This window comes from Hakea prostrata, chromosome 5 (assembly GCF_041222555.1).
Source record: "Hakea prostrata isolate BN-2017 chromosome 5, UWA_Hpros_2, whole genome shotgun sequence".
Taxonomy (NCBI): domain Eukaryota; kingdom Viridiplantae; phylum Streptophyta; class Magnoliopsida; order Proteales; family Proteaceae; genus Hakea; species Hakea prostrata.
In genome coordinates, this window is record NC_142604.1 from 20164631 (window position 1) to 20176193 (window position 11563).

Here is an 11563-nt window from a genome sequence, read left to right on the forward strand (position 1 = left end):
AAAGACTTACTTTTTCAACTTCTTATCGAAGATGGTGTTGAAGGACAAGGGTACGTATAGAGCAAAAGAAGACGGAATGTCGTTTTGCAAATCTATCAGATAGAAATAATTTGCAGATAGTAAGATAAGGGTGAAGTACCTTTGAGGGGCTTAAATAGCCTCAAGGTGTGATGCAATGGTTGAAACCCCAAGGTAATCAAGGGACAGGATCGAAGAGACGCTTCGAACTCCTCAAAATGAAGGATCAACGATCAGGGGATAACGGTGCTTCAAATTCAAAATTCGAAGGCTGATCAAAGCTTCCACGTGGAACAATATTCACCTGATACGAGGATACTACCAATCGTTGCACCACATGAAGTATTTCTAACTCCTTGGGAGAAGTGATTGGCATACGAATGCAGGAAAACGTTTGGACTTCGCAATAAATAGAGGAATGGTTGGGAGTAAAAGTTCAGAGGAAAATGAACACATCTCTCCCAAGCGCATCTCTGTGATTACCCGAACGTTATCTCGAGTTAAGGTACAAGTTACTCTACAAGATTAACTTATATCATTTACGTCTTGACCTAAAGACGATATTTTGGGATATGAGATGAAGAAGCATTAAGGCAATCATTGGAAGAGTTCGAGAAAAAAGATTGATTTCTATTTCATCAAGAACGTGGAGGGCCAACCCTTACAAAAAAATATATACATATGGGAAATGGTTTCCTATGTTTCTTCTTCATTATTAATCGAGGAGTCTTTATCAAGATCTCTTTCCGAAGTAGGCTGTGAAGGTTCTTCGGGAAGAGGCGGTGAATCAGCAAGATACTCCTCAATATTTGGGTCCGCTGGAATAGGATCCTCCTCTTCCAAAACCCAATCCGGGAAAGCCAACTTAAGCTTCCCAAAGATTTCTTTGTGACACACCTCTCGAAAGGGAGTTGTATCAAAGGAGGGATTAGATTCGAGGATCTTTTCCCAAACGTCATTTTGCCCCTCGATAAGCTTGAAGGTTGAAGTGGCCCATCAATTTGGTAAAGGGGACGCTATTCAAATACTGCCATTTTCGATAGGCGCTCATTATCCAAGGACTTAAGCTCAAGGCTCTCGCCAAAGGCAATAGCCTCCTTTTTATACTTCCTGGCCTCACATTCAGCAGCATGGGCATGGACATTTGATGAGTCAAGTTCCTCCCTTAAGGAATTCAACTCCTCATCGTGCTTCTCCTTCAGCTCTTCGGCTGCCTTCTTCAGCCGGTCTACTTCAGAATTGGCATTTGCCAAATTCTCTTCACAGTCTGGAGCAAAAGAGCCATTGCGACCAACTCGGCTCAATGCCTCCATGTGTTGATAAAAGCTCAACACAGCATTCCTGAAAAGACAAGAAGATTAGCAGAAAATCTCGAAGAATATTACAAAGCAATTAGCGAAAGATCAAGAAGATTAATACCTTGTGGAATGACTAACAAGAACGTCATCCTTCAGAGCTTCAAAGGCCTGATGATCGCAGGCAAAAGACCGAGAGAGCTCCATTCAGCAGCCTTCTTAGGATCCTGAGTTGCCCAATCTGTTCGTGTCAGCATCCATTGAGGCATGAAGATCTCCTTAGAGTCTTTATTCTTTTTGGATTTCTTCGAGGCGGAAGCATCGGCTAAGTCATGCTTCCTTTTGGATCGAGTAGGAGAGGGGAGGTCTATCTCTTCCACTATTGGTTTTTTCCCTCTCCCCGAAGCTTCAGCTACTGGCTTCAAGTTCCTGATACCCTTGTATGAAGGGTCTGGAAGAGGTGTAGAAGATACTTGTTCTGCAGTCAAGGCTCGAGGGGACCGTCATTCAGCAGTCACAACAGCCTTGGTAGCTTTAACCCAAAGACTTTCGGGATCCATTCTTGGAGGCACTGTAAAGAAAGACAAGAGTCAGAGTTGAAAGAATTCTCAGTATCTTCAAGAAAGTAAAACATGGCGGATAGAGGGCTCACGTCGAGCTAACCCCCAGTATTGAAGGATGGAGTTGTATTCCATCTCATATCCATGTATCTCTTGATATCATGGAATTGACTTGATCTTCCCGACAGCCGCTCTGTCTTCTTGGGATAAGGGAAGGACCCAGTTACCCTCAGAGTATGAAGTGTACTGCTTCTAGACGGTTGGGAAGTTAAGATCAGATTGAGGCGCTTGGCAGAAGAAATATCGCTTGCACCACCTTTTGTGGTTTGAAGGGCAAGTTCCTTTGGCAAGAATGCTGCCCATCCAGTCAAGTTCCACTTTGTTGCGCTTGGAAAGCACAACCCAACCAGGAGGATGGGAGATGGAAAGAATGTGAAAATGTACGAAAAGAGGAAGAGAAGGTGTGATGCCAAGTTCAAAACATAAACCCAAGAAGCCGACGATGAGACGCCAGATATTGGGAAGAAACATTCCAGGACAAATGTCCCAATGATTCAAAACGGCTGAAAATAAGGGATTGAATAAAGGAAAGCGAACCCCGCTTTCCAGTGCATCTATATACAGGGAAAATTCACCCGGAAGGGTCGAATCAACTCTCTCATCTGATTTGGGAGCCCTAAGATGGTACAAAGAAGGAAAGCCAAAACCCTTGACAGCTAAAGGAAGATTTTCTTCATTATAGGAGGAAGCTACTGAATTAGGTCCACTAGCGGATTTGATGGATTCTTTTGACCACCCAGAAGACTTAGCAATCACCCTAGGAGTCATGGAAGGTCCGGACTCAAGATGAACAGAAGAAATCTCAGTTTTTTCTTCTACTCTTTGTTGGCTAACTTCTGCAAAGTCACGCCAGAGAGCAGTTAGGGTTTTGTTGTCACTATCCAACTTCTCAGAGGGGAGGGAAACAAAGGCCTCATTGCCACTATCGCTTTTACCGGCGCTTGGCACAGGAAAGTCTCAGAGGAAACCCTACTATTTTCCATTACTAAAAGGTCTGACTGCAGTTTCCAGAGAAAAAGAAACATGGAGACATAAGTAAACTTTGCAAAAAGATCAGTAAACTTACTGATTCAATGAGGCAGAGAGCTCGAGAACGAAAGGAATTGCAAAAGTGCGAAGAAGAAGACGAGGTTTCAAAATTCCAAATAAGAAGAATGAAACCTACAAAGACAACGAACCGCTTTTAAGCACCCGCACGAATGTTCAAGGACGTGAACGATCCAGATTAATTCGGCATCAAAGATCGAGATTTGAAGACGGTTCGAAAGTTTGAACTGACAAATCCAAAACAGGTGTTCAGAAACCGTCGTTTTGATTGCGTGAGCCACGATAGTTTCAACTACAGGAGGATGCGTAGTGGCACCCTCACAAAGCTCAAGAAAAAAGCGACACTACGGCATTAAATGCGAAATGACATTTAAAGGATTATGCAAGACTATTACTTGACGACAAACCCAGTTAAAAACAAACCCCTCGGGATCGACCGAACGCTTGGTCTGGGGGGCTTGTGATACGGAGAAAATATGATTGAACTTGGTTCATTCATGGTTCAACCCTCGACTCCGGTTGAGACGAAGGGAATCGACTCGTTTCCGAGCGAGCCGGGTTCGGGAGGTAGCTTGCTGAGGAAGAAAACTAAATCAGCCACAAGCATGCCTAATCCAATACTTATGGAGGAGGTTAATTAACCTAGTGACGGCAGGCAGAATTCGGCGGCTCTCACTTATTGCTTTCAAAAGGATAACCATCAGATAATGATCGGGTTATCCTAGGAGTCCTCTACTAGTCCAAACTAGTAGAAGTCTATCACTCAACAGATCTATCTATTGAGATCCAACGATTATCCGAAGAAGGCTCATATACATCCAACGAAGAAGATTTGAAGATACACTCTATATAAACATCACCTCCCCACAAGGGAAGGACAGAGACACACACTTGGACGTGAACACTCAGATGCTTAATATTTGAATCGTATTCCAGTTATTCATTCCTTATCTCATTGTTCTAGCAGAGCCATTTGTGATTAAGTTCATCAACTAACTTAGCCTTCGGAGGTGGACTCCCGACCCCAATGGTTGGGCCACATCTGACGCTTTGTTTTGCAGGTCATTCTCAGGAGATCTATGGGTTGAGCAGATTTTGGACGCATCACACTGAGTAAAAGAATATGTTGGACTATAATAATATGCCTTGCTATTTTGGTATTTCATTGGGCACCAGTATTGGCAATCAGTGTCACTTGGGAAGTCTCCTATCGATGCGTCACAGGGTATTGCATCTATGTTGAGCACTGTCTTTCCAACTAAAAACATTAATTAAGAGGAATTTGAAAGCTAGCCCCATAAAGTACAAGAATCTATGATCAAAATGCTAGATCAATATAAACATATAAAGCATCACATATGCATGGAATGGTTATATTTTAAAGAATTATTTACCAAAGAAAGAATGTATTTTAAAAAGTATCAATTCTTTTTCATCTCTTTACACCTCCGTAATTGAATCAAATATAAGATTTTACGCAATATACCTCTAGATATTAAGACACAACCTCAATAGGAAAAATGTTTGAAGAATTTCATATGAGGGAACCTCAAATATATAGGCAGCATACATCCCATGCTGTTACATAACAATTAACAATGAAAGAAAGATTATAAAACATGGAAATACAACATATGAACATATTTGTATGGAAATACAATATATGGAAAGGTTTCAATAGAGAAACCAATCAAGCCAAATTAGGATAGTGATGAAATGGAAGGATGAGATAGTATCGAAAGAATTCGAATGGAAGGAAGGATGAATGGAAAGAATTCAAATAATATGAGAAAATAATAGGAAAGAATTCAAATTAGAGACAATTAGGGAAAGGATGAAAATCATCCTTATCACGACTAATACTCCCCCTCAAGTTGGAAAGTGAATGTCAAGAACTCCCAACTTGCCTCTATGGCTGTGAAACAAATCTTTTCAAAGGGCCTTGGTGAAAATATCAGCAACTTGGGCAGCACTAGTGGTGGAGGTGGGCTGAATGAGACCATTTCGAACCTAATCGTGAACCCCATGACAATCAATCTTGATGTGCTTAGTGTGCTCGTGAAAGACTGGGTTCTCAGCAATATGTAAAGTTACTTGATTGTCACAAAATAAAGGTTGGTCCAGGGACCATGACACCAAGATGAGTAATGTAACTAACCACATGAGTTCACAAGTGGTGATGGCCATAGCACGATATTCATCCTCAGCAGATGAGCGGGACACAATGGCTTGTTTTTTAGATTTTCAAGATAAAGGGTTGGAACCAAGGAATACACAATATCCAGTGGTAGATCCCCGAGTAATAGTGCAACTTGCCCAATCTGAGTCACAATAAGCACGAAGTGATAACTCACTATCAGCATATAAAAGAATCCCTTCTCCTAGAGTGCCATGGAGGTACCGTAGTAAGTAATTAGTAGCATCCATATAAGGTTTAATGAGGCTCATGCATGAATTGACTAAGAACATTCATAGTGTGAACAACATCTGGGCGAGTAATTGTAAGATAAACAAGTCGGCCCAATAACCGACGGTATGGTGCTAGACCAGGTAAGGACATCAGAAGTAGTCAACTTGAGGTGTTGTTTCATTGGAAATTGAGTTTGATTAGCACCTGTGAAACCAACATCAATTAAGATGTCCAATGCGTATTTTCATTGGGTGATGAAAATACCTTTCTTGGAACGTGCCACCTCAAGACCAAGGAAATGTTTAAGAAAACCAAGATCTTTAATCCAGAAACGTTGCCGAAGAAGTGACTTTAAGTTGGAAATCATAGTTTTGTTAGACCCAACAATTAAAATGTCGTCGACATAAACAAGCACAAAGGTAGATGAAGACTCTATAAGTAGAGAAAGAAAGAGTAACCTGCCTTAGACTGTGTATATCCAAGATCAATAAGGGCACCAAAGAGCTTGGAAAATTAATTACGGGATGCTTGCTTAAGCCCATATAATGATTGTGCAAGCAACAAACCAATTTCTCCCCCTTTCGATGATAACCAAGTGGAAGAGTCATGTATACCTCTTCATCAAGATCGCCATGGAGAAAAGCATTGTTGATGTCCAATTGATGCAAGGACCATCCTTTGATAGCAACAGTGGCATGAAGTGTTCTGACAGTAACCAACTTAGCAATGGGGGCAAATGTCTCATGGAAATCAACCCCTTCAATTTTAGTATAACCATTTGCCACCAAATGCACTATATAACGTTCAATTGACTCATCTGAATGCCGTTTGATTTTGTAAGCCCATTTACAACCTATGGGTTTCTTGTGTGGGGGCAAAGGGTACAAGAGACCAAGTCTTGTTAAGTTCAAGAGCTGCAATTTCACTATCCATTGCCTCCTTCCAATTAGGTGAAACAATAGCCTTAGCAAAGCTTGTAGGTTCAGTTATAGCATTTAGGGCCTTGAGATTCTTGAAATGGGGTGAGGATAATCTATAATCGGATAAAAAACAATGATTAGGAGTGAGAGTACCTATGCAGAAAGGAGGAGCTTGGACACCCATGGCGTAACAATGATAGTCTTTAAGATGGGGTGGTAGTCGATGAACCCGAGATGGTCGGGAGATGGTGGTGGAGGGGAAGTTGGGTGAAGAAGGTTCTTCAACCAGTTGGAGAGAGGGTGTGGCTGATATGGGTAGATTTGACAAGATGGGTAAACTATCAATATTTAAAGCAGCAATGGATAAAATAGGCAATAATAAGGATGACAATTTTGAAAAAGGAAAAGAATCTTCAACAAATGTGACATCACAACTAAAGTAAACCTTATGTGTTTGTAAATCATAAATCTTATTCCCTTTTTGTGCATATGGATACCCAATAAAAATACCATGCTCGGGGATCAAATTTATGACGAATGGATGAATGGTTATGACCAAAACAAAGTCATCCAAAAGTTCGAAGATGAGAATACGAAGGGATCCTACCAAATAAAACTTGAAGTGGTGACTTACCATATAGTAGCGGGGTGGGTAAATGGTTAATTAGGTAAATGACTGTTAAATCACAATGACCTGAGGTAGACTTGCTTGAAAGGATAGAGCACGGGCCATATTAAGAAGGTGGCGGTGTTTGTGTTCAACAACCCCATTTTGTTGCGATGTATCAATGCAACTATGTTGATGAATAATACCATGGGTTGTAAAAAATTCAGTTGAATGGGAATTAAAAAAACTCACGAGCATTATCAATTCGGAGTTGTTTAATTTGGTATCCAAATTGGGTTTTGATTATAGCAAAATATTCCCTTAATCAAGACCAAGCATCAGATTTATGATTTAACAAAAACACCCAAGTGCATCGTGAAATAATCTTCCACAATAGTTAAAAAATATTTTGCACCACAAATTGAGGGAACGAAGTAAGGTCCCTACATGTCACAATGTATCAATTCAAAACAAGAGAGGGTAGAAAGTGTACTAGATGGAAAAGGAAGTCGAGTTTACTTACCCAAAAGACAAATAGAGCAACACAACTTTTATGAAAAGAAATAGTCGAATCCAAATGTGCAATATAACTAGAAACTTTTAAAGATGGATGGCCTAAACGAGAATGCCAAATGTCCTTGGCGGGAAAAACACCAACAGCGACAGGATGATCCAACTCCAAATAATAAAGTCCATTGTACACCTTACCCACCCCAATCCTCTTCTTCGTGCATAGGTCCTGTATCACACAATGATCAGATTGGAAGTTAGGAAACAATGAAGTTGTTGGGTAAGTTGGGTAACAGATAACAAATTAAAACCAAAGGAATGAACATGTAAGACGCTTGTGAGAAGTAAAGTGGGTATGGGGCTGCAATTCCCAATATGTGTAACAGAAGCAAAACCACGATTTGGAAGACAATTGGATTGGGTGTGGGGAACAAGACTATTCGAATGAAATAAAGACAAATCTGAAACCATATGAAGATTGGCGCCAGAATCAATAACCCATAAAGAAGATACTTTACCTATAGCATTTTCCAAGGGTGTAATGTTACAAGAGTCCAATAGAGATAAGAGCAGAAGGGACCAGAATTGCAACAAGAGACTGAACCGTTGGAGATGGTGGTGCAATGGACTTTGTAGCACGTTTGGGAGATACCCATGTTTCTTAAAACAACGGGATTCAAAATGGCCATCCAAGCCAAAAAAAAGTAAAAATGAAAGTGTTTCTTGGTACCATTTTGGAACTATGATGACGATATATCACAACCAAGGAAGAGTGTGGGGGAGTGGGAGCAATGGCCTCATGAATTGTGTGATGACGCTCCTCTTGAAATAAGAGAGAATAAGCACGATTCACTGTCGACAAAGGGTCCATCAAAAGTAATTGGCTACGAAGAGAGCTGTAGGAATCATTAAGTCCCATAAAAAAAATTCAAGAAGCTGATCTCTATGAATAAGATCAGTAATGCTTCTTTAGAAGACCACATGTGGAAGGTGGTAGATCATTTTGTGAAGAAAGCGTATCCTAGAGCCCTTTGAGAACCGTAAATAAGAAACTAATGAAGACGTGCCTTGTTGATGGATGGAAATGGCACAATGAATTTCAAAGATGCGGGGTGCATTTTTTTGAGAATAACAAGCTTCAAGGTTGTCCCAAACCTCATGAGCAATAGAGGCATAAAGGACACTATGAGCAATATCTTGAACAAGAGCATTGACAAGCCATAAAAGAACGCAATCATACTGTGACAGTGGATCCATTGAGGAAGCAAAATTGAATCAGAAATAGGTTTTGAAAGAGAGTCTTCAATGAATTGAAGTTTGTTTTTCGCTTCGAGAGCCATACGCATAGCGCGTCACCAAGTTGAATAAATATCACTCTTCAATGGTTGGGTGACCAAAATGGCACCCAGATTGTCTGAGTGATGAAGGAAATATGGAGAAGAGGAATCCAAATCAATAAACTTAGTATTGGTAGCCATTTAAGAGGAGGTAGAAGATGAGGAAGAAGAAGATTTGGCAAATTCAGATGCAAAATCATGTTTTAGGCTGATACCATATTAAGACACAGCCTCAATAGGAAAAATGGTTGAATAACTTCATATGAGGGATCTCAACTATATAGGCAGCATACATCCCATGCTGTTAGGTAATAATGAATAATGAAAGAAAGATTATAAAACATGGAAATACAACATATGGAAATACAATATATGGAAAGGTTTCAATAGAGAAACCAATCAAGCCAAATTAGGATAGTGATGAAATGGAAGGATGAGATAGTATGGAAAGAATTCGAAGTATGGAAAGAATTCGAATGGAAGGAAGGTTGAATGGAAAGAATTCAAATAAGATGAATTAGAAAGAATTCAAATTAGAGACATTTAGGGAAAGGATGAAAAATCATCCTTATCACGCCAACTACCAGAGGTTGCAATGAAGAATGCGAGAAAGATGTAAAAGGAGAAAGAAAGCTTTGACATATTGGAATAAAATGTAGTCTTCAGTTATGGTTCTGTTATACTGGATCCTTAAATAGTTTTTCTTTTCCTGAAAGCTTTGACATATTGGAATAAAAGGTAGTCTTCAGTTATGGTTCTGTTATAATGGATCCTTAAATAGTTTTTCTTTTCCTGAAAGCTTTGACATATTGGAATAAAATGTAGTCTTCAGTTATGGTTTTGTTATAATGGACCTAGACAGTTTTTCCATAATAGCTTGTGAGATCTCGGAATAAAGTGTATTTTATGGGGTTCGTATAATCGTACAGGTTGCCTAATCTGGTGGCTCACAGATTTATGGGGGGAAATCTAAGGGCCTGTTTGGTTACATGAGTCTGGAGATTTCAAATCTATAGATTTCAAATCTATGGAGTTATAATTTATGAAATTAGATGTTTGGTTGTGGAATGAAATCTGTGAATTCATCCTAAAAAACTATTTGATCGACGTGATTTTTGTGAATGTGCAAATGTATAGTTTTTTTGAAATCTCCGGATTTCACCTCTTACCCATAAATCTACAGATTCAAGTTTTTAGTGTAAAAATTTGAGACTCTAGATTTCATGAATCTAGAGATTTTTACAACCAAACGGGTATAATTCTCAGATTCATGAATCCAAAGATTTGAAATCTCTGGATTCATGTAACCAAACAGGCCCTAAGGTAAGCTGAAGATTCAAAGGCTATATATAATGATGGAAAACATGTTTCTCAAACCAAAAATAAACTTCTTGCTCACTAAAATGGCGAAGGCTTTTCCTTTCTTTCACCTCTTTCTCCTTCTATTAGTTGTCACCTCAGGTAGTATTTTGAAAACTTGATGCTCAATTGGATTTAATTGATATATTGTTTCAAGTTCGAATTGATCTAAGGTTCTCCAATGAATTTTATTTGTATTTTTGCAGTTGAGAAGATGGTGACCCAGGTGAATGCAAAGACTTGCATGACTAAATCCGGGGGCGAGTGCCCAAATCCACGCTACTGTCAACTCACCTGTACAACGTCGTACCCATCTAGTGTGGGATACTGTGACGGAGTCTATCCCTTCATCGAATGTTTTTGCAGACTTTGTTTAAACTTGGCTTGATTATGTACTCATCTTATTAATTACCTAATGGATGAATAAGAGTACTTTTATGATAATTAAAGTGTTGATTTCATTTTGCCTTCCTTGAGAAAGAAAACGAGAATATTAATTTATGCATCATGGTTGGTTCTTATACCATGACCTAACCCAAATTAAGGCCACCCTGGCTTAACCTTGATCAGCCCTAAAGGCTTACATTATGAATCCAAATCTTGTTCGAGCTCAGATGAGTTCAAGTCACTTTGTCAAACTTGCCCTCCTACTGATGATGTCTTACTTGAGATAGTAGTTGAGAGAGTTCGATCTTATAGTGAATTTCACATTTGATTGAAGTGTGTTGTTGTGATAAAACTGGTGGCTCAGATGGTAAAAAACTAAGGCCTCCAAATAGGAGATCAAAGTCGAAACAAGCGGTAGAGCCACATTGGGGCCACCCCCTCCCCCCATCAATTTTAAAAAAAAATCTAAATACTCCTATATTTTTTTCCCTTATTTCTCTCACTTCACATGTGAAATACCACTATTTGGCACCCCCATAAAATTAAAAATAACATTTTTACATGTGAGTCCCTTTAGTGGACCACAAACTAATGTTAGGTCCCCTTAGTGCATTATATTACATATGAGTTCTAACTAGACCAACACCATTAGTCACCATTAAGTATATTTAAATTTCAAATGTAGAGGGACAAAAATGCCCCTCAAATTATTTTATACATTGTGTTATTATATTTTTTTTTCATCTTTTTGGATATATATATACTTTTTTAAGCATGTAATTAACGCTTGATGACCAATTATTTTTTTTTTAAAACAATATACTAATAACCTGAGGGGCATTTTAGTCCCTTTAAATCAATTGTTGCTTAAAAGTTTTTACTCTTGTCAGATTGCTGCAAGTTTTAGACAATATTAAGAATCGGCTACAAGGGTGGTTTGGAAAGCCGTTATCTATGGCAGGTTGAGTGGAGCTGGTACGTTCATTATTTCTAGCATGCCGATTCATAATCTTTTTGTGTACTGTTGGCCTAGCTCTATTATTTCTCAAGATG